Source organism: Eumetopias jubatus, unplaced genomic scaffold (genome assembly GCF_037043125.1).
Source record: "Eumetopias jubatus isolate StellerSeaLion01/CBP00866 unplaced genomic scaffold, mEumJub1_p1.0 scaffold_17, whole genome shotgun sequence".
Taxonomy (NCBI): domain Eukaryota; kingdom Metazoa; phylum Chordata; class Mammalia; order Carnivora; family Otariidae; genus Eumetopias; species Eumetopias jubatus.
This window is the reverse complement of record NW_028274823.1, coordinates 69423769-69447547: the sequence shown is the minus strand read 5'-3', so window position 1 is coordinate 69447547 and position 23779 is coordinate 69423769. Positions and strand designations below refer to the sequence as shown.

The 23779-nt window shown below is 43.7% G+C and overlaps 2 pseudogenes; one reads left to right on the top strand and one right to left on the bottom strand.

Annotated features, from left to right (window-relative positions):
* LOC114224781 (5S ribosomal RNA) lies at positions 1-119 on the top strand (annotated as a pseudogene).
* A 1410-nt stretch (positions 120-1529) lies between these two features.
* Positions 1530-23432, bottom strand: LOC114224761 (dual specificity protein phosphatase 18-like; annotated as a pseudogene).
* Positions 23433-23779: the final 347 nt, after the last annotated feature.

Below are 23779 nucleotides of genomic sequence, written 5' to 3'. Positions count from 1 at the left end.
TACTAAGGCCATCCAACCCTGAACGCGCCGGATCTCGTCTGATCTCGGGAACTAAGCGGGGTTGGGCCTGGTTAGTACTTGGATGGGAGACCGCCTGGGAATACCGGGTGCTGTAGGCTTTTCTCTTTTCCTTTCCTTTTCTTTCCCCTTCGGGCTCCCTCTCCCTTTGCCGCCAGAGCCCAACCCCCTTGCCCAGCAGGCTTCCTCCAAACACCCCCATGCCCCCTGGCCCCTTGCCACTCGCACACCAACCGGCGGGTCCCAGTCCCGCGGCGGAAGCCCGCTCCAGGGGCAAGCAGCTGCAATCCAGCCCTTCCACCTCCAAGCCACCACGCCCAGGCACACCCGATCCAGAGGGGCGGGCTGGGCGGCGGTGGGGGCGAGCTGGGTGGGCAGAGGAGGCGGGATCGGAGGGAGGGAAAGGGCGAGGGCGGCGAGGACCACGGCCCGGTTGGGGCAGGGGGAGCGCGGGCGGGACACCACCCTGTCTCGGCAGGCTTGCCCTTCCCTTGTTCGGCGCCTCGGGCCCTCATCCCCGGAGCCCTTAGCCTTTCTTTTGGGCCCCTCCGACTGCCCATGCTCACCGGACAATCGGCCCCACCTTATCCCTGGGACCGCCGCCTCCTTCTCCCCACCAGGCCTGGGCTGCGCTCCATTCCGGGCGGGCAATCCTTCCTTCCCGCCGAACACCGTACCTTTACCTCCCGGCCCGGGGTCTCCGCTCCGTGTGCGCGGGACACAAGGTGGCCGACCGCTCGGGGCCTCAGCTGTTGGCCCGCCGCACCACCCGTTGGCACCCGAGTCCGCGTTCAGTCTCCCCGCAACAGCGAAGCGAACAGCGAGGCTCGCTCGCTCAGCGACACCGGGCGAGGGGGGCGCCCGGCACCACGCCCAAAAGTGGACCCCCAAATAAAGGACGAGAGCAGAGGAAGAAGCGTCCGCACGGCCCCCAGGCCCACAGTGGGTCCTGGGCAGGAATGGGAGCAGAGCGGGTTTCCTGACTCCTTGGCTGCACGTCCTCGAGCTCCCAGGGTCTCCTGGGCGCCCAAACCCCGCCCAACCACGACCTCCCTCCCGAGGGCTAGCTTCCTCGCCAACACAGTCTCCTCTGGGTGTGTGTGGTGTATGTCTGTTTACGTCGTGTGCACCTGTGTCTCTGTCCCTGTCCGCATGCACGTCAGGGTCTGCGTGTGTCTGTCCTGGGCGCAGAGCTGGTGTGTGTGTGTGTTGGTTGCTCTGTCTCTCTCTCTGTGTCTCCCTCTTAATTCTCTCTTCCTTTCTGTCTACATCTCCCGCCGTCTGTGTCTCTGTCGTCGCCCGTGTGTCTGTGCGTCTGTCCATGCCCGCCGGCCTCTCGTGTCTCTCAGCCGGGTCCTGGTGTCGGTGGGTGGGCAGGGGAAGGGTGGCGGAGGAAGGGCGACAGGGTTGGGCTGATGAGGAGAGTCCCTGGGTGCGCCGGTGGCTCCGGGGTGGCTTTGAGCAAGGCGGGGTGGAGAGGCGCAAAGGCCTAGTGGCGGGACTCGCTTGCCTTAGGGCGGCGGGTGGGGAGCGGGGGGCGCGGAGAACACCGCGCAGGCCACGCCCCCCGAGCCCCGACGTTCCCCTTTGCCTTGTCGGTTGCCAGGCTTCGGCGGCTCCCGGCTCCCGGGACTGGAGAGTCCCTGGCCAGGAGAGCGCCCGGACTTCCGCGACTGCGGGTTGCCGGAGGCGCCATGTCCCCTGGGCGGACTGGGAGACGGGCAGGTCCAAGGCACACGGAGGCGGGGGCGAGTGGTTAGTGAGGACCCCCGGCTGGGGCTGGGAGGTGCAGAGCAGGATCTTCGCGTGCCCGGTGGCAGCCGCCCAGGTCTATGGCCATCCCATCCTGAACTTTCCCCATATAGTCTGTTTTCCTAAGCTACGGAGGGTCCAGAAGCTAAGCAGTGTCCAGCATTTTGGCCAGATATCTCACAAGTTTTGGCCCTCGATCTTGCTGGCTGGGCCAGAGATCACATGAGATTTTCTTTTTTTAATGTCATGTTAGTCACCATACAGTACATCATTAGTTTTTCATGTAGTGTTCCATGATTCATTTTTGGGTGTAACAGTCAGCGCCTCATGCAATACATGCCCTCCTTAATACCCATTACTGGGTTAACCCATCCCCCACCTCACTCCCCTCTGAAACCCTCAGTCTGTTCCCCGGACTCCATAGTCTCTCATGGTTCGTCTACCCTCTGATTCCCCCCTTCTTTTTTCCCTTCCTTCTCCTAATATCCTCCATGCTTTCCTTATTTTCCACAAATAAGTGAAATCATATGGTAATTCTCTTTCTCTGCTTCACTTATTTCACTTAGCATAATCTCCAGTCCCATCCATGTCGATACAAAAGTTGGTTATTCATCCTTTCTGACAGCTGAGTAATATTCCCTGTATATAAGGACCACATCTTCTTTAACCAATTGTCTGCTGAAGGGCATCTTGTCTCTTTCCACAGTTTGGCTATTGTGCACATTGCTGCTATGAACATTAGGGTGCACTTGGCCCTTCTTTTCACTACATATGTGTTTTTGGGGTAAATACCCAGTAGGGCAATTGCTGGGCCATAGGGTAGCTCTATTTTTAACCTTTTGAGGAACCTCCATACTGTTTTCCAAAGTGGCTGTACCAACCTGCATTCCCACCAATAGTGTAAGAGGGTCCCCCTTTCTCTACATCCTCGCCAACATTTGTTGTTTCCTGCCTTGTTAATTTTTGCCATTCTAACTAATGTAAGATGGTATCTCAGTGTGGTTTGGATTTGTATTTCCCTAATGGCTAACGATGATGATGAACATTTTTTCATGTCTGTTACCATTTGTATGTCTTCTTTGGAGAAGTGTCAGTTCATATCTTCTGCCCATTTTTTGACTTTTTTGGGGGGGGGTGTTGAGTTTGAAAAGTTCTTTATAGATCTTGGATACCAGCCCTTTTTCTGTAGTGTCCTTTGCAAATATCTTCTCCCATTCTGTGGGTTGCCTCTTAGTTTTGTTGACTGTTTCCTTTGCTGTGCAGAACCTTTTTATCTTGATGAAGTCCCCAAATTTCATGTTTGCTTTTGTTTCCCTTGCCTTTGGAAATGTATCTTGAAAGAAGTTGCTGTTGCCGATGTCAAAGTGGTTATTGCATATGTTCTCCTCTAGGATTTTGATGGATTCCTGTCTCACATTGAGGTCTTTCATCCATTTAGAGTTTATCTTTGTGTATGGTGTAAGAGAATGGTGGAGTTTCATTTTTCTCTATATAGCTATCCAAATTTCCCAGCACCATTTACTGAATAGACTGTCTTCCAGTGGATATTTTTTCCTGCTTTGTCAAAGATTAGTTGACCATAGTCAACTATGAGGGTCCATATCTCGGCTCTCTATTCTGTTCCATTGATCTATGTGTCTGTTTTTGTGCCAGAACCATGCTTTCTTGGTGATCACAGTTTTATAATATAGCTTGAAATTAGGCAATGTAATGCTCCCAGGTTTGTTTGTCTTTTTCAACATTTCCTTGGCGATTTGGGGTGTTTTCTGGTTCCATACAAATTTTAGGATTGTTTGTTCCAGCTCCTTGAAAAATGTCATTGATATTTGATTGGGATGTCATTGAAAGTATAGATTGCTCTGGGCAGCACAGACATTTTAGCAATGTTTATTCTTCCAATCCATGAGCATGGAATGTTTTTCCATCTTTTTGTGTCTTCTTCAATTTCTTTCATAAGTGTTCTGTAGTTTCCAGAGTTAGATTCTTTACCTCTTTGGTTAGGTTTATTCTGAGGTATATTATCGTTTTGGGTGCTATTGTAAATGGAATCGATTCCTTAATTTCTCTATCTACAGTTACATTGTTACTGTATAGAAAAGCAACTGATTTCTGTGCATTGATTTTGTATCCTGCCACATTACTGAATTGCTGTATGAGTTCTAGTAATTTGGGGGTGGAATCCTTTGGGTTTTCCACATTAAGTATTATGTCATCTGCGAAGAGAGAGAGTTTGACTACTTCTTTGCCAGTTTGAATACCTTTTATTTTTTTGTTGTCTGCTGATGCTAGGACTTCTCGTACTATGTTGAATAATAGTGGTGAGAGTGGGCATCCTTGTCATGTTCCTGATCTTAAGGGAAAGGCTCTCAGCTTTTTCCCATTGAGAATGATGTTCGCTCTGGGCTTTCATTCATAGATGGTTTTTATTCAATTTAGTAATGTTCCCTCTATCCCTACACTCTAAAGAGTTTTAATCAGGAAAGGATGCTGTATTTTGTCAAATGCTTTTTCTGCATCAATTGAGAGGATGATATGGTTCTTGTCTCTTCTCTTATTAATGTGTTCTAGCACATTGATTGAATTGAAAATGTTGAACCTCCCTTCCATCCCAGGAATAAATCCCACCTGGCTGTGATGGATAATCCTTTTAATGTACTCTTGGATTGTATTGGCTAGGATCTTGTTGAGAATTTTGGCATCCATATTCATCGGGGTATTGGTCTGTAAGTCTCCTTTTGGATGGGGTCTTTGCCTGGTTTGGGGATCAAGGTAATGCTGGCCTCATAGAATGAGTTTGGAAGTTTTCCTTCTGTTTCTATTTTTTGAAACAGCTTCAGGAAAGTAGGTATTATTTCTTCATTGAATGTTTGGAAGAATTCCCCAGGGAATTCATCAGGCCTTGGACTCTTGTTTTTTGGGAGGTTTTTGATCACTGCTTCAATCTCATTATTGGTTATTGGTTTATTCAGGTTGTCAATTTCTTCCTGTTTCAGTCTTGGTAGTTTATAGATTTTTGGAAGGCATCCATTTCCTCCAGGTTGCTTAATTTATTGGCATATAGTTGTTGATAATAATTTCTGATAATTATTTCTATTTCCTTGGTGTTAGTTGTGATCTCTCCCCTTTCATTCATGATTTTATTAATTTGGGTCCTTTCTCTTTTCTTTTGGATAAGTCTGACCAGTGATTTATCAATCTTATTAATTCTTTCAAAGAACCAGCTTCTAGTTTCATTGATCTGCTCTACTGTATTTCTGGTTTCTAATTCATTGATCTCTGCTCTAATCTTAATTATTTCTCTTCTCCTGCTTGGCTTAGGCTTTATTTGTTGTTCTTTCTCCAGTTCTTTAAGGTGTAAACTTATTCGGTGAATTTGGGATTTTTTTTTTTTTTGAGTGAGGCTTTGATGGCTATGTGTTTCCCCCTTAGGACTGCCTTTGCAGTATCCCATAGGTTTTGGACTGAGGTGTTTTTGTTCTCATTGGTTTCCATGAATTAAGTTCTTCTTTGATTTCCTTGTTGATTCTTAAGCAGGATGGTCTTTAGCTTCCAAGTGTTTGAATTCCTTACAATTTTTTTCTTGTAATTGAGTTCCAGTTTCAAAGAACTGTGGTCTGAGAATATGCAGGCGATAATCTCAGTCTTTTGGTATTGGTTGAGACCTGATTTGTGACCCAGTATGTGGTCTATTCTGGAGAAAGTTCAACGTGTGCTCAAGCAAATGAGTATTCTGTTGTTTTAGGTTGGAATGTTCTGTATATGTCTATGAGGTCCATCTGGTCCCGTGTGGCATTCATAGCTCTTGTTTCTTTGTTGATTTTCTGCTTAGATGATCTGTCTATTGCTGAGAGTGGAGTATTGAGGTCTCCTACTGTTAAAGTATTATTATCAATATGTTTCTTTATTTTGGTTAACAGTTGGCTTACATAGTTGGTTGCTCCCATGCTGGCATAGATTTTTACAATTGTTAGATCCTCTTATTGGAAAGACCCTTTAAGAATGACATAATGTCCTTCTGTATCTCTTACTACAGACTTTAGCTTAAAATCTAATTTGTCTGATCCAAGAATTGTTACCCCAACTTTCTTTTGAGATCTGTTGGCATGAAAAATGGTTCCCCTCACTTTCAGTCTGGATGTATCTTTAGGTTCAAAATGAGTCTCTTGTAGACAGCATATGGATGGGTCTTGTCTTTTTATCCAATCTGCAACCCTGTGCCATTTCATGGGAGCATTTAGACCATTCATGTTGAGAGTGATTATTGAAAGATATGATTTTATTGTCATCATGTTGCCTGTGAAGTCTCTATTTCTATCAATTGTCTCTGTAAATTTCTGTTCTATATCACTCTGGGAATCTTTCTTCTTTTATAGAATCCCCCCTTAATATTTCTTATTATAAGCCACAGGACCGACTTAGTGGTCACATATTCTTTCAGTTTCTGCTGGCCATGAAAGCTCTTTATCTCTCCATCCATTCTGAATAACATCCTTGCTGGATAAAGTTTTTTTGGTTGCATGGTCTTCTTATTTAGTACCTTGGATATGTCTTCCCTTTCTGGCTTGCCAGGTCTCTGTGGACAGGTCTGATGTTATTGTGATGTTTCTCCCTCTGTATGTAAGGAATCTCTTCCCCCTAACTGCCCTTAGGATGGTTTCCTTGGTTCTGAGATTTGCAAGTTTTACTATTACATGCTGGGGCATTGGTCTGTTCTCCTTGATCTTGGGAGGGATCCTTTCTGCCTCTTGGACATGAACGCTTCTTTCTTTCTTTCTTTCTTTCTTTCTTTTTTTCTTTCTTTCTTTCTTTTTTTTTTAAAGATTTTATTTATTTATTTGAGAGAGAGAGAATGAGAAACAGCACGAGAAGGAAGAGGGTCAGAGGGAGAAGCAGACGCCCCGCTGAGCAGGGAGCCTGGTGTGGGACTCGATCCCAGGACTCCAGGATCATGACCTGAGCCGAAGGCATTCACTTAACCAACTGAGCCACCCAGGCACCCACAAATGCTTGTTTCATTCTCCAGATTGGGTAAGTTCTCAGCTATGATTTGCTCAAATATATCTTTTAGTACTCTCTCTCTTCTCTACCCCCTCAGGGATCCCAATAATTCTGACATTGGAATGTTTCTTGGCATCATCTATTTCTCTAATTATGTTTTCAAAGATTTTAAGGTGTTTATTCCAGGCCTCCTCCTGTTCCTTCCTGTCTACCAGTTTGTCTTCTAGATCACTAATTCATTCTTCTGCCTCATTTACCCTAGATACTAGATAATCTAGTTTACACTGCATCTCATTTATAGCATTTTTAAGTTCTGCTTGATTAGCTCTCATTTCTGCCCTTAGGGAATCTATGTTGCTGTTAATGGTTTTCTCCAGTCTAGCTCTTGTCTTTATAACTGTTGCCCTGAAGTCTATTTCTGATATCTTAGTTATATCCCTATCCATTAGGTTTGCGGGAGAGGCTATTGTCTCTGGGTATTTTCTTTGTTGGGAGTTCCTCCTCCTAGTCATTTTGTTGAGTTGTGGTTGAGGGGATGTACAGTTGAAAATATCAACCACAATCCAGGCAGGGCACCCTGGGAAAGTTCAGCACAATCGGAAACCACCACCAAAAAAAACCCAGCCAAAATGAAACCCAAGAATAAGATCTATAAAGTACAAAAACCAAACAAACAAAATGTACACACCCCCAAAAAACAACAAAAAGGGGGGTTGAAGGGAAGGTGGATATAATCCCTCTATGTGGGCAAGGTAGAGTGTTTCAGCTCTTCCTGGGTGTATTTTGTTCACTTTGTTAGAGAACACTACTTCCCAGAGATACAGGGAAATTAAAACTGGTGTATATATTTAAAGGTAGTATTGAGTAGGGAAAAAAGGACTACATTGAAACTTATATCTGTATATATTAAAAAAGAAAAAGAGAAAAGTATATGTGTGAAAAAGTTCAAGTTAAAAGTTACTATGGAATATGTTGTATTAAACATCTGGTTGAAATGATAAGTAGGTAAAAAAAAACAACAATAGAAGAAACATGAGAAAGAATTAAAAAAGAGAGAGAGAGAAAAGTTGTATCTAAGAAATACGCAGGTTGTGAGGCAACACCAGGAGCTTAATATACTAATTTTCCCCTGGTGTTGGGGTTTTACAGCTTTATGGGGACTCTGGGATTGTTGTCCTCTTGTTCTTCCAGCTTGTCTTCTGGGGGAGGGGCCTGCCCCATTGTTTTTCAGTCATTCTTCCTTGGGCAGATTTGCCCTGTCCCTTATCAAGGGGCTGGGCTCCGTGGAAACTCTTTTTTTTTTTTTTTTTTTTGGCTTTTGTTCTCTGGTGGCTTTTCCTGACTTTTAGGGGGGTCAGAGCAAAAGAAAATGTCCGCACCCAGACATTCACCCCAGAGGAGAGAAGCCACAGTCTGCTCCTCTCTGGACCCTCCAGAATACACAATCGCTCCCTCTGTAAGTGCAGCTGAAAACCACAGCCTCCTACAGGCTGCGTCCCCAGTGATCCTCTCAGCGGTGGACCCTGGCCTGCTTGTCTCTGCCCCCTATGCTACCCAAACCACAAGTGATCTGGTCTAGGCGGCCCAGCCTGGCAGCAGGTCGTGGCCGGCCCTGGGTCTGCAGGCCCGAGTCCACGCTGGGTCCTCTCTAGCGAGGGTGCAGGCCCAGGCAGTGGCGGCAGCCAGGGCGCTGTGGTCGTCCGGTCCCAGCATTTGCCCCTTAAGCCCCTGTGTTCTGTTTGAGCGCTGTCATCAGTCCCTTCCTGACCCTCGACCACCGCTCTCCAAGCTATCACGGGTCCCCAGGAACAGGACGCTTTCGCACTGACGTATTACTTTCCAAAGTCTAGCTTCTGGTGGTTCCCTCCCCCTTCTGTTTATCCTCGGACATCTGTCCAAACAATCACGACTCTCGTCCTTCATACCTCTCGACTGATGATCCTCTGCCTCTGTAGACATCCAGACGTATAATCTTACATTTCAGGCTGATTTCATGGGTGTTCAGAGTGGTTTGGTAGATAGCCAGCTAAATTCAGGGGACTGGTTGAAACAGAGTCCCCCACTCCTCCACCATCTTCAAAATCCTGCTGAGATCTCATGAGATTTGGGTGAGATCTCAGGAGAGTTGGACTGAGATCACATGAGAGTTGTTCTAAGATCATGTGAGATCTGGCAAAGTGAGGAGGTGGCTTATTTCAGCAGGTGGCGAGTTTCAAAGAGACCATCCTGAAATATCAAAAGCACCTGTGTGCTCACTACTGGGTATTTACCGCAAAGATACAAATGTAGGGATCTGAAGGGGTACGTGCACCCCAATGTTTATAGCAGCAATGTCCACAATAGCCAAACTGTGGAAAGAGCCAAGATGTCCATCAACTGATGAATGGATAAAGAGGTGGTATATATACACAATGGAATATTATGCAGCCATAAAAAGGAATGAGATCTTGCCATTTGCAACGACATGGATGGAACTGGAGGGTGTTATGCTGAGCGAAATAAGTCAATCAGAGAAAGACATGTATCATATGACCTCATTGATATGAGGAATTCTTAATCTCAGGAAACAAACTGAGGGTTCCTGGAGTGGTGGGGGGGTGAGAGGGATGGGGTGGCTGGGTGACAGACATTGGGGAGGGTATGTGCTATGGTGAGCACTGTGAATTGTGCAAGACTGTTGAATCACAGATCTGTACCTCTGAAACAAATAATGCAATATATGTTAAGAAAAAAAAAGAAGAAGAAGATAGCAGGAGGGGAAGAATGAAGGGGAGTAAGTCGGAGCAGGAGACGAACCATGAGAGACGATGGACTCTGAAAAACAAACTGAGGTTTCTAGAGGGGAGGGGGTTGGGGGGATGGGTTAGCCTGGTGATGGGTATTTTTTTTTAAGATTTTATTTATTTTTATTTGAGAGAGAGAGAATGAGAGATAGCACGAGAGGGAAGAGGGTCAGAGGGAGAAGCAGACTCCCTGCTGAGCAGGGAGCCCGATGCGGGACTCGATCCCAGGACTCCAGGATCATGACCTAAGCCGAAGGCAGTCGCTTAACCAACTGAGCCACCCAGGCACCCATGGTGATGGGTATTAAAGAGGGCACGTTCTGCATGGAGCACTGGGTGTTATGCACAAACAATGAATCATGGAACACTACATCAAAAACTAATGATGCATGGTGATTAACATAACAATAAAAATTTTAAAAAAAAGCACCTGTGTGCTCAGATGTCCAGCTCCAAGGCACATTGCTTCTTTCCTTCTCCTCCTGCCCTCCTGTTTCTATCACCTCTGGTTGATATACCACATCTTTATCCATTCATCAGTTGATGAATACTTCGACTGTTTCCATAATTTGGGCATTGTAGAAAATGCTGCTATAAACATCAGGGTACATGTATCCTTTTGAATTAGTATCTTTGTATTCTCGGGGTAAATACCTAGTAGTGCAATTACTGGATCAAAGGTAATTTTATTGTTAACTTTTTTAGGAACTTTCATACTGTTTGCCAGAGTGGCTGTACCAGTTTTCCTTCTTTCCAACAGTGCAAGAGGGATCCCCTTTCTCCACATCCTCGCCAACACCTGTTGTTTCTTGTGTTGTTAATTTTAACCATCCTGATAGATGTGATGCAATATCTTATTGCAGTTCTGATTTGGAATTCCCTAATGATGAATGATGTTGAGCATCTTTTTATGTGTCTGCTGGCCATCTGGATGTCTTCTTTGGAGATATGTTTATTCATGTCTTCTGCCCATGTTTTAATTGGATTATTCTTTTTTGAGGTATTCAGTTTTATAAGTTCTTTATATATTTTGGATACAAACCCTTTATCAGATATGTCATTTGCAAATATATTCTTCCATTCAGTAGGGTGCCTTGTAGTTTTCCCAGAAACTGGGGAAAGAGTAGAAGATTTGAAATTTTACTGTTGATTATGATTATTAATCTGACTACATAATTTGTGGGGCTCGGTGCAAAATATGAAGACAATTATAGCAGAGTATTACAGCAAGCAGACACCCTTTTGAGCAGAGGGTCTTGGGCCGGTGCAGAGGTCACATGCCCACAAATCCAGCCCTATTAATGGAACATCAAGTCTACTTACTATAGATTAAAAATTTTGATTCTTATTCCTAATACACTACTCTCAAAAAATGTTTTGTTTATTTCCATTTAGAAATGACTTACCATATATTTGTTGCAAATGAATGTAATATGCATTGATAATTTTTACATAAATGTTTATAGAAGCTTTATTCATAATCACCAAAAAAATGGAAACAACCGAAGGATCTTTCACTGGGTGAATGTAAAACAAATTGGTATATCCATATTGGGGAACATCAAAAAGGAACAACATGGATGAATCTCAAAGAAAGACATTATGCCCAAATAATCTCAAAGAAACCAGCCTCTAGCAGTCACATCATGCATGATTGCATTTATGTGACACCTTAGAAAAGGCAAGTACACAGGGAAGAACAGATTCCTATTGGCAGAGGCTTGGATGGGCCAAGGACTTGACTACAAAGGGCAGGCATGAGAGAATATTTCAGAGTATGGAACTGCTTTGTGTTCTGATTGTGGAGCTGGTTACATAAAACCATACATGTTTCAAAACACTTAGAATAGGGGCACCTTGGTTGTTCAGTCAGTTATGCATTTGTCTTCTGCTCAGGTCATGATCCCAGGATCCTGGGATCAAGTCCCGTGTCGGGCTCCCTGCTCAGTGGGGAGTCTGCTTCTCCCTCTGCCTGCCACTCCCCCTGCTTGTGCGCTCTCTCTCCCTCTCTGACAAATAAATGAATAAAATCTTTAAAAAAATAAAAACCTTTAGAACTATTAATTTTGTAGTGTGCTAATTTCATAGTATGTTAATTTAGGAATTTTTTAGTGAAAAAATATATATTTCCAAATAAATTACTCTTAAAAAGTACTTTTTTTAAAAAAGATTTATTTATTTATTTTTAAATTTTTTAAATTGTATTATGTTATGTTAGTCACTTTACAACATCATTAGTTTTTGATGTGGTGATCCAGGATCCATTGTTTTTGTATAACACCAAGTGCTTCATGCAGTACTTGCCCTCCTTAATACCAAGACAGGATGGTACTGGCACAAAAACAGACATATAGACCAATGGAACAGAATAGAGAACCCAGATATGGACCCTCAGCTCTATGGTCAAATAATCTTCGACAAAGCAGGAAAAAATATGCAATGGAAGAAAGACAGTCTCTTCAATAAATGGTGCTGGGAAAATTGGACAGCCACATGCAGAAGAATGAAACTCAACCAATCTCTAGTCTAACACCATACACAAAGATAAACTCAAAATGGATGAAAGACCTCATTGTAAGACAGGAATCCATCAAAATCCTAGAGGAGAACATAGGCAGTAACCTCTTTTACATCGGCCACAGCAACTTCTTTCAAGATACATCTCCAAAAGCTAGTGAAACAAAAGCAAAAATGAACCTTTGGGACCTCATCAGGATAAAAAGCTTCTGCACAGCAAAGGAAACAGTCAACAAAACAAAGAAGCAGCCCACAGAATGGGAGAAGATATTTGCAAAGGACACTACAGATAAAGGGCTGGTATCCAAGATCTATAAAGAATTTCTCAGACTCAACACCCAAAACACAAATACTCAAGTCAAAAAATGGGCAGAAGACATGAACAGACACTTCTCTGAAGAAGACATACAAATGGCTAACAGACACATGAAAAAATGTTCATCATCATCAGCCATCAGGGAAATTGAAATCAAAACCACTTTGAGATATCACCTTACACCAGTTAGAATGGCAAAAATGGACAGGGAAAAAACAACAAATGTTGGAGAGGTTGTGGAGAAAAGGGAACCCTCTTACACTGTTGCTAGGAATGTAAGTTGGTAGAGACACTTTGGAAAACAGTGTGGAGGCTCCTCAAAAAATTAAAAATAGAGCTATCCTATGGCCCAGAAATTGCCCTACTGGGTATTTACCCCCAAAACACATATGTAGTGAAAAGAAGGGGTGGAGCAAGATGGCGGAGGAGTAGGAGACCTGGGTTTCATCTGGTCTCAGGAATTCAGCTGAATAGGGATCAAACCATTCTGAACACCTACGAACTCAACAGGAGATCGAAGAGAAGAATAGCAACAACTCTCTGAACAGAGAAGCGACGACTTACTGGAAGGTAGGATGTGTGGAGAAGTGAATTGAGGAGATATTCGGGAGGATAGACGGCGGGGGAGGGGGCCTCTGTTGGCCGCTTCTGGCAAGTGATAGAGCCGCGGAGCACAAAATCAGAACTTTTAGAAGTCGGCTCCACTGAGGGACGTCGCTCCAGTGGCTAAGCGGGGGATGGAACCCTCGCGGGACAGTGTGGTCTCAGGACCCTCGGGGTCACAGGAAGACTGGGGGTGCCTGAGTGCAGCAGAGCTCCCAGGTATCGGAGCGGGGAAGCTGGCTGCAGAGATGGAGCCGAGGCGCGGGCTCTCAGCCCGAGGTTGCCATGAACTGTGATCCGCGGCCCAGTCAGATCACTGCTTCTCCAGCAGGGATGCAAAAATGGCAGAGCCGGGGACACTCTCCTTCCTCCCCCGGGAGGAGTGGCGCGGGAGTGCACCACAGGGATCTGCTGGGTTTGGAGACTCCACATGGGGTCGGGTGCCAGAGATAGAAACACTCGGTCACAGGCCGGGTGAGCACGGAGTGCGGCCGGAGACCGGGGACACGGGAGTGACTGCTTTTCTCTGGGGGTGCACTGAAGAGCGGGGCCCTGAGTTCTCAGCTCCTCCGGGCGGAGATTGGGAGGCCACCATTTTCACTCTGGTCCTCCAAAGCTGAACCGAGAGTTTGCAGGGAACAAAAGCACCTGAGAGCAAACCCGAGCAGATTGCTTAGCCTGGACCGACAAGGGCGGGGCAATTCCGCCTCCGGCAAAGACATTTGGGAACCATGGCAACAGGCCCCTCCCCCAGAAGATCAGCACGAACAGCCAGCAAGCCAAGACCAAGTTTACCGATCAAGGAGAACGGGAGAACACCGCTAGGGGAATACTGCACATAGAATTCATGGCTTTTTTACCATGATTCTTTAGTTTTTCAAAGTTAATTTTTTTAACTGTTTTTTTCTTTTTTTGAATTTTTCTTTTTCCCTTTTACAACCAACATCTTATCAATCCGTTTTTTAAAAAAAATTTATTTTTCATTTTTAGTCATATTTTATCCCTTCATAGTAGTAACCCTTATCTTTGACATAAATATATAAGTAGTTCTCTTTTTAAAATTTTGAGATACAGTTTCTTCTAACAGATCAAAACATACCCTAAATCACTAGGGTATGGCTTTGTTCTAGTCTCCTGCCTGATCATATTCTCTCCCTATATTTTTCTTTTTATTTCTTCTTTTTTTTAATCTTCTTCTTTCTTTTTTCAAACAACTTCTTATCAATTCCTTTTATAAAATCTTTTATACTTTTCATCTTTAAGTCATCTTCCATTCCTTCATTGTATCAACCCTTATTTTGTACATATATAAGTCTTTCTTCCTTTAAAATTTTACGAGGCACTTTCTTCTAACAGACCTAAATATGCCTAAAATCTAGTCTGTGGCACTGATCTATACACTAGTCTGATTATATTTGATCATATTCTGTTATCTTTGTTTGGTTCTGTATTTGTTTGTTTTTATCTTTTTCTTTTCTCTTCCTTTTTTCTTTCTTTCCCTTTCTTTTCCCCTGGTTTCAGGTCTTTTCTGATTTGTATAGAGTATATTCGCTGGGGACGTTGTTAACCTGTTAGCATTTTGTTCTCTCATTCATCTATTCTCCTCTGGACAAAATGATGAGACGAAAAAAATTACCTCAGCCAAAAGAACAAGAGGTAGTACCATCTGCAAGGGACCTACTCAGTACGGACATTAGTATGATGTCGGATCTAGAGTTCAGAATCATGACTTTAAAGATACTAGCTGGGCTTGAAAAAAGCGTGGAAGTTATTAGAGAAACCCTTCCTGGAAAAATAAAAGAACTAAAATCTAACCAAGTCGAAATCAAAAAGGCGATTAATGAGGTACAATCAAAAGTGGGGGCACTAACTGTTAGGATAAATGAGGCAGAAGAGAGAATCACCGATATAGAACACCAAAGGATGGAAAATAAAGAGGCTGAGAAAAAGAGAGATAAACGACAGGATCACGAGGGCAGAATTCGAGAGATAAGCGATAGGATAAGACAAAACAACATTAGAATAAATGGGATCCCAGAAGAAGAAGAAAGAGAGAGGGGCAGAAGATATATTGGAGCAAATTATAGCAGAGAACTTCCCTAATGTGGGGGAAGGAAACAGGCATCAAAATCCAGGAGGCACAGAGAAACCCCTCTCAAAATCAATAAAAATAGGTCAAAACCCCGACATCGAATAGTAATACGAGTCTCAGAGACAAAGAGAAAACCCTGAAAGTAGCTCGGGAGAAGAGATATGTACGCTACAATGGTAGAAACATTAGATTGGCAACAGACCTATCCACAGACCTGGCAGGTCAGAAAGGACTGGCATGATATCTTCAGAGCACTAAACGAGAAAAAATAGGCAGACAAGAATACTATATCCAGCTAGCTTGTCATTGAAAATAGAAGGAGAGGTTAAAAGCTTCCAGGACAAAAAAACTAAAGGAATTTGCAAACACAAAACCAGCCCTCCAAGAAATATTGAAAGGGGTCCTCTAAGCAAAGAGAGAGCCTAAAAGCAGCATAGATCAGAAAGGAACACAGACAATATACAGTCACAGTCACCTTACAGGCAATACAATGGCACTAAATTCCTATCTTTCAATAGTTACCCTGAATGTAAATGGGTTAAATGCCCCAATCAAAGACACAGGCTATCAGATTGGATTAAAAATCAAGACCAATCAATATGCTGTCTGCAAGAGACTCATTTTAGACCAAAAAATACCCCCATTTTGAAAATGAGGGGGTGGAAAACCATTTACCATGCTAATGGACACCAAAAGAAAGCTCGGGTGGCAATTCTTATATCAGACAATTAGATTTTAAAACCAAGACTGTAAGAAGAGATGAGGGGGAAAACTATATCCTACTTAAAGGGTGTATCCAACAAGAAGATCTAACAATTGTAAATATCTATGCCCTTAACATGGGAGTAGCCAATTATATAAGGCAATTAATAACAAAAGCAAAGAAACACATTGACAACAATACAATAATAGTGGGGGACATTAACACCCCCCTGACTGAAATGGACAGGTCATTTAAGCAATAATCAACAAGGAAATAAAGACTTTAAATGACACACTGGACCAAATGGACTTCACAGACATATTGAGAACATTCCATCCCAAAGCAATGGAATACACATTCTTCTCTAGTGCCCATGGAACATTCTCCAGAATTGATCACATCCTAGGTCACAAATCAGGTCTCAACCGATACCAAAAGATTGGGATTATTCCCTGCATAGTTTCAGACCACAGTGCTTTGAAACTAGAACTTGATCACAAGAGGAAAGTCGGAAAGAACTCAAATACATGGAGGCTAAAGAGCATCCTACTAAAGAATGAATAGGTCAACCAGGAAATTAAAGAAGAATTAAAAAAATTCGTGGAAACCAATGAAAATGAAAACAGGAGTGCTCAAAATCTTTGGGATGCAGCAAAGGCAGTCCTAAGAGGAAAGTGTATAGCAATACAAGGCTTTCTCAATAAACAAGAAGGCGTCAAATACACAACCTAACCCTACTCCTAAAGAAGCTGGAGAAAAAACAGCAAATAAAGCCTAAACCCAGCAGAAAAAGAGAAATAATAAAGATCAGAGCAGAAATCAATGAAATGGACCCAAAAGAACAGTAGAACAGATCCACAAAACTAGGAGCTCGTTCTTCGAAAGAATTAACAAGATTGATAAACCCCGGGCCAGACTTATCCAAAAGAAAAGAAAAATGACCCAAATCCACAAAATCAGGAATGAAAGAGGAGAGATCACAACCAACACCAAAGAAATACAAATAATGATAAGAACATATTATGAGCAACTCTATGCCAGCAAATTAGATAACCTGGAAGAAATGGGTGCATTCCTAGAGATGTATCAACTCCCAAAACTGAACCAGGAAGAAATAGAAAACCTGAACAGACCTATAACCACGAAGGAAATTGAAGCAGTCATCAAAAATCTCCCAACAAACAGGAGCCCAGGGCCAGACGGCTTCCCAGGGGAATTCTATGAGACATTTAAAGAAGAAGGAATACCTATTCTCCTCAAACTGTTCCAAAAGATAGAAATGGAAGGAAAACTTCCAAACTCATATGATGAGGCCACCATTACCTTGATCCCAAAACCAAAGACCCCATCAAAAAGTAGAATTACAGACCAATATCCTTGATGAACATGGATGCGAAGATTCTCACCAAAATACTAGCCAATAGGATCCAACAGTACATTCAAAGGCTTATTCACCATGACCAAGTGGGATTTATCCCTGGGCTGCAAGGCTGGTTCAACATCTGCAAATCAATCAACGTGATACAATACCTTAACAAAAGAAAGAACAAGAATCATAGGATCCTCTCAATAGATGCAGAAAAAGCATTTGACAAAGTACTGCATCCTTTCTTGATCAAACTCTTCAGAGTATAGGGATCGAGGGTATACATACCTCAATATCATAAAAGCCATCTATGAAAAACCTACAGCGAGTATCATTCTCAAAGGGGAAAAGCTGAGAGCTTTTCCCCTAAGGTCAGGAACGCGGCAGGGCTGTCCACTAGCACCACTGCTATTCAACATAGTAGTAGAAGTCCTAGCCACAGCAATCAGACAACAAAAAGAAATCAAAGGCATCCAAATCGGCAAAGAGGAAGTCAAACTTTCACTCTTTATAGATGATATGATACTGTATGTGGAAAACCCAAAAGACTCCACTCCAAAACTGCTAGAACTCATACAGGAATTCAGTAAAGTAGCAGGATAAAAAATCAATGCACAGAAATCAGTGGCATTCCTATACAGCAACAACAAGACAGAAGAGAGACAAATCAAGGAGTCGATCCCATTTACAACTGCACCAAAAAACATAAGATACCTAGGAATAAATTTTTTTTTAATTTTTATTTATTTATTCATGAGAGTGAGAGGCAGAGAGAGAAGCAGGCTCCCAAGTAGCAGGGAGACCGATGCAGGACTCGATCCCAGGACTCTGGGATCATTACCTGAGCTGAAGGCAGACGCTTAAACATCTGAGCCACCCAGGCAACCCTAGGAATAAATTTAACCAAAGAGGCAAAGGATCTGTACTCAGAAAACTATAAAATACTGATGAAAGAAATTGAAGAAGACACAAAGAAATGGAAAAACGTCCCATGCTCATGGATTGGAAGAACAATCATTGTGAAGATGTCAATGGTACCTAGAGCAATCTACACATTCAATGCAATCCCCATCAAAATACCATGCACTTTTTTCAAAGAAATGGAACAAATACTCCTAAAATTTGTATGCAACCAGAAGAAACCCCGAATAGCCAGAGGAATATTGAAAAAGAAAAGAAAAGCTGGCGGCATCACAATTCTGGACTGTCAGCTCTATTACAAAGCTGTCATCATCAAGACAGTATGGTACTGGCACAAAAACAGACACATCGATCAATGGAACAGAATAGAGAGCCCCGAAGTGGACCCTGAACTCTATGGTCAACTCATCTTTGACAAAGCAGGAAAGAATGTCCAATGGGAATAAAGCAGTCCCTTCAACAAATGGTGTTGGGAAAATTGGACAGCCACATGCAGAAGAATGAAACTGGACCATTTCCTTACTCCACACAGAAAAATAGACTCCAAATTGTTTAAGACCTAAACGTGAGACAGGAGTCCATCAAAATCCTAAAGGATAACACAGGTAGCAACCTCTTCGACCTCAGCTGTAGCAACTTCTTCCTAGAAACATCACCAACGGCAAGGGAAGCAAGGGCAAAAATGAACTCTTGGGATTTCATCAAGATGAAAAGCTTTTGCACAGCAAAATAAACAGTCCACAAAACAAAAGACAACCAACAGAATGGGAGAAGATATTTACAAATGACATATCAGATAAAGGGCTAGTATCCAAAATCTATAAAGAACTTATCAAACTGAACACCCAAAGTATAATCCAATCAAGAAATGGGCAGAAAACATCAACAGACGTTTTTCCAAAGAAGACATCCCAATGGCCAACAGACACATGAAAAAGTGCTCAACATCGCTCGGCATCAGGGAAATCCAAATAAAAACCTCAGTGAAATACCACCTCACACCAGTCAGAATGGCTAGAATTAACAAGTCAGGAAACAACAGATGTTGGCTGGGATGTGGAGAAAGGGGAACCCTCCTACACTGTTGGTGGGGATGCAAGGTGGTGCAACCACTCTGGAAAACAGTGTGGAGGTTCCTCAAACAGTTGAAAATAAAGCTACCCTACGATCCAGCAATTGCACTACTGGGTATTTACTCCAAAGATACAATTGTAGGGATCCAAAGGGGTACGTGCACCCCAATGTTTATAGCAGCAATGTCCACAATAGCCAAACTGTGGAAAGAGCCAAGATGTCCATCAACAGATGAATGGATAAAGAAGAGGTGGTATATATACACAATGGAATATTATGCAGCCATCAAAAGGAATGAGATCTTGCCATTTGCAACGACATGGATGGAACTGGAGGGTGTTATGCTGAGCGAAATAAGTCAATCAGAGAAAGACACATATCATATGACCTCACTGATATGAGGAATTCTTAATCTCAGGAAACAAACTGAGTGTTGCTGGAGTGGTGCGGGGTGAGAGGGATCGGGTGGCTGGGGGATAGACATCGGGGAGGGTATGTGCTATTGTGAGCACTGTGAATTGTGCAAGACTGTTGAATCACAGATCTGTACTTCTGAAACAAATAATGCAATATATGTTAAGGAAAAAAAAAGAAGATAGCAGGAGGGGAAGAATGAAGGGGGCGAAATTGGAGGGGGAGACGAACCATGAGAGACGATGGACTCTGAAAAACAAACTGAGGGTTCTAGTGGGGAGGGTGTTGGGGGGATGGGTTAGTCTGGTGATGGGTATTAAAGAGGGCACATTCTGTGTGGAGCACTGGGTGTTATGCACAAACAATGAATCATGGAACACTACATCAAAAACTAATGATGTAATGTATGGTGATTAACATAACAATAAAAAATTTTAAAAAAGAAGAAAAGAAGGGCCATATGCACCCCAATGTTCATAGCAGCAATGTCCGCAATAGCCAAACTGTGGAAAGAGCTGAGACGCCCTTCAATAGATGAATACACTAAAGAAGATGTGGTCCATATACACAATGGAATATTACTCAGCCATCAGAAGGGATGAATACCCAATTTCTGTATTAACATGGATGGGACTAGAGGAGATTATGCTAAATGAAATAAATCAAGCAGAGAAAGTCAATTATCATATGGTTTCACTTATTTATGGAACATAAGGAATAGCATGGAGGACATTATGAGAATGATGAGTATTATTTATTTATTTGGGGGAGGGGCAGAAGGAGAGGGAGAGGGAATTGTAAGTAGACTCCGCATTGAGTGCAGAGCCCAACGTGGGGCTCAATCTCACAATGCCGAGATCACAACCTCAGCCGAAACCAAAAGTTGGGCACTTAACCAACTGTGCCACCCAGGCACCCTTAAAAAGTATTTTAAAAGCCATGGAATATTACTCAGCCATCAGAAAGGATGAATACCCACCATTTGCATCGACATGGATGGAACTGGAGGGGATTATGCTAAGTGAAATAAGTCAAGCAGAGAAAGTCAATTATCATATGGTTTCACTTATTTGTGGAACATAAGGAATAGCATGGAGGACATTAGGGGAAGGAAGGGGAAAATGAAGGGGGGCGGATCAGAAGGGGAGATGAACCATGAGAGACTATGGACTCCAGGAAACAAACGGGGTTTCAGAGGGGAGAGGGGTGGGGGGGATGGGTTAGCCCAGTGATAGGTATTAATGAGGGCACGTATTTCATGGAGCACTGGGTGTTATATACAGTGAATCATAGACCATTACATCAAAAACTAATGAAGCACTGTATGGTGACTAACATAACATAATAAAAATAAATAAATAAACAAACATTAAAAATAATAATAAAATAAAATAAAAGACATTTCCATCTGTGTTTCTGCCAGAAAGGCAGTGTTGGGGGCTCTGCCTTATCAACTCTGATATTCTGTGGTCCTGTTTTCCCATCTATAAAATGAGAAGATCAGTCCAGAGCAGTGATTTTTTTCATTCATTTTTCTCCCCAGTTGCATCCCTATGCACTCCCTTTGTAGAAGTGGGGCAGAGGTATGTTTGGAGGGAAAGCATATTCAGCCTCCACTGGGCTCTGGGCCCACAGCACTGCATCAGTTGGAGTAGTTGTACTTTTCTTTGTCTCGTATATTGTTCGTCTACAGACCTCTTGATTAGAACAGCTGATCCCAAGCCACATCTCCAAGTACCTGGGAGTGTGAACAATCCCAGATTCCAGGCCCTAGTTGGTGGGACCAACTGGTTCATCCCTTAGGCACATGCCTCCATGGATCTTGGTTAGCCAGACTGGTGCACTAATTCTGGTGGTCGGTGATTCTAAACAAGACATTTGAGGGGGAGCTGGAATCATGCTTCTTACCCACAACCTTTGGATACACATGGATTAAACACAATGGGAGCTCTGAAAAGGCTGCAGAGTCTAGGCTTCCCCTGCTATAGGGTCTGAAATGACGTTAAAATTTTTACCTCCCATATGATGATTTTCTAGAAGAGTACTTTGTAAACAATAAAGGACCATGCACAGATGGGGGAAACACTGTTATGTGGATGAGTATGTTGACCACAGACCAGAAGGGCCTGAGAACATCATTAATTGCAAGAGTCATACGTTACTTTAAGCTAGTGCCTTGTGCCTGCCATGCTGCTAATGATTGCTAATCCTCACAACAACCCTGTGAGGGAAGGGTTGTCATTGCTTTGATTGCTAAGAAAACTCTAGCTCCAAAAAGCTCCAGATCACATGAAGAGGAGATGACAAAGATGACAGAGCTGGGCCCACAGCTCCAACCTTCTGATCCAAGGCCTGTGCAAGGAAACCTTGAGGCCTGACATCAAGCCTGCCCTCTCCGCACATGCCCCAGTGAAAGGGACTAACACAACTTTCATCAAAGGCTGGTGGGAGGTCACCCAAGTCACCCTGAGATTTTGCCATCTGGAATAGCACTCAAAACTTTTTTTTTCATATAAGGAAATACTTTCTTTAAAAACTATTTTTTGCTTAAGTCCATTCTATAAACCCAGAGTTAAGTCACTATGGTTGAGGTTGAGGGCAAGGGTGGCCTGAGGCTCCAAGGGCTCCTGGAGTACCATTTGAAGGTCACTTACGAAATAAATTGGTGAATGAAGTAAGCTGTGAGACATACAGAAGGTGCCATGACACCTAAGGCTCTGGTTTTAGGTTCCAAAGAATGAGATGGGATTCTTGCTGACTTGCTCCTGCATGGTCAGCCTGGGGGAGGGCTGTGGAATTCCAGGCCTGCCACATGCATTGGACTTTGAGTGGACAACACCTCCTCTGTGGCTAGGCCCCAGCAGTCATGCCCTGGCACTCACTGGTAGGAAACATTTTCACCATCTTAGGTTTAGTGAGTTTTATTCTTCAAAGAAATGGATTTAAGGTTAAAACTGCAGTATCCCTTCCTTTTTTTCTTGCCCTTATAAAAGCCATCATCTGACTTTCTGTATCAACAAAAGTAGAATGTTCAAGTTCAGATCTTGGTGTAGGATCAATGGCAGATCCACACCTCTGACCCCGGGGGCAGGGGCTAGCCAGGATGGCTCACCTTTTGGCTGCTATCAAACCGACCTCCTTCTCATAGGCGCCAGTGATCATGCCCATAGAGGAGCTGACCATGTGCGCAGTGTTCCTGCCAAACAGCTGGAACTGTCTGTAGCTGTTAGTGGCTCAGCTGTTCCTGAAAGCCGTTGCTGGGCAGGAAGCTGGACAGCAGCACCACCTGGTCCAGGCGTGGGAGTCAGCAGGACTGTGGCTGGTAGGCTTCCAGAGGTGCCGGGTGGAGGGCAGCAAAGGAGCAGAGCGGAGATGGTGACCCTGTTTCACCTCCACATGATGGGAGCACTCAGCAACGGGGCCCTCGAAGTGGCAGGGGCATGAGATGGGTGCGTCGGTCACAGGCACCTGCACGTACTGGATGTCCTCGTATAAGGTGCTCTCTGTCCGCCTCCACCGAGACGTTGACGACTGTGGTGATCTGGCTGCTGGACAGCTTGAGCTTGTTGCTGACGGCCACACCATTGCTGATGTATAGGCTGCTGGTGATCTGTGAGAAGCCGTTAGCCCAGGCTGCCGGAACCGAACTGGGAGGGCACCCAGACTGCGGTCACCAGGGTGGAGGGACAGCGGCCAGCAAAGAGCGAGAGCTGCATCTTTCTGTAGGGCTGAGTCCTCTGAAAACTCTCAACAGTCAGCGGGGGGCTGATTCAAGGCGTAGTCGTGTCATCAGTTCTCAGGAAAGGGTCCGGGGGAGAGAAGACAGGTCATGACCTTGCAGCCACAGTTCCTACCGGCAGAGCTCTGGTTTCCATGGTAGGCACAGATAGGCTGTACCTGGTGTAGATTGAAACCCCGGTCTCTGCTCCCTGGCCTGCACCACCCTCCCTGGCTCACCAGGTTACCCGCCCACGATCCCGCAACCCCACTGCAGCACTGATGGAAATCGAGACTGAATTTTGTCGGGCCTTTTAAATAAAATTAAGTAATCCTCCAACTTTCTTAAACAGTTGAAATGCAGTTTGCTGTTTCCTCTAAGCACAGAGGAAAACTCATTTAGTCTATGGTATTAGACATTAAATTCGGAACAAAAACTATCGCAAGTAAGAGTGTTTCACTTCGTAGTGGATCTTAAAGAGAAATCTCTCTGAAATTTAAGATG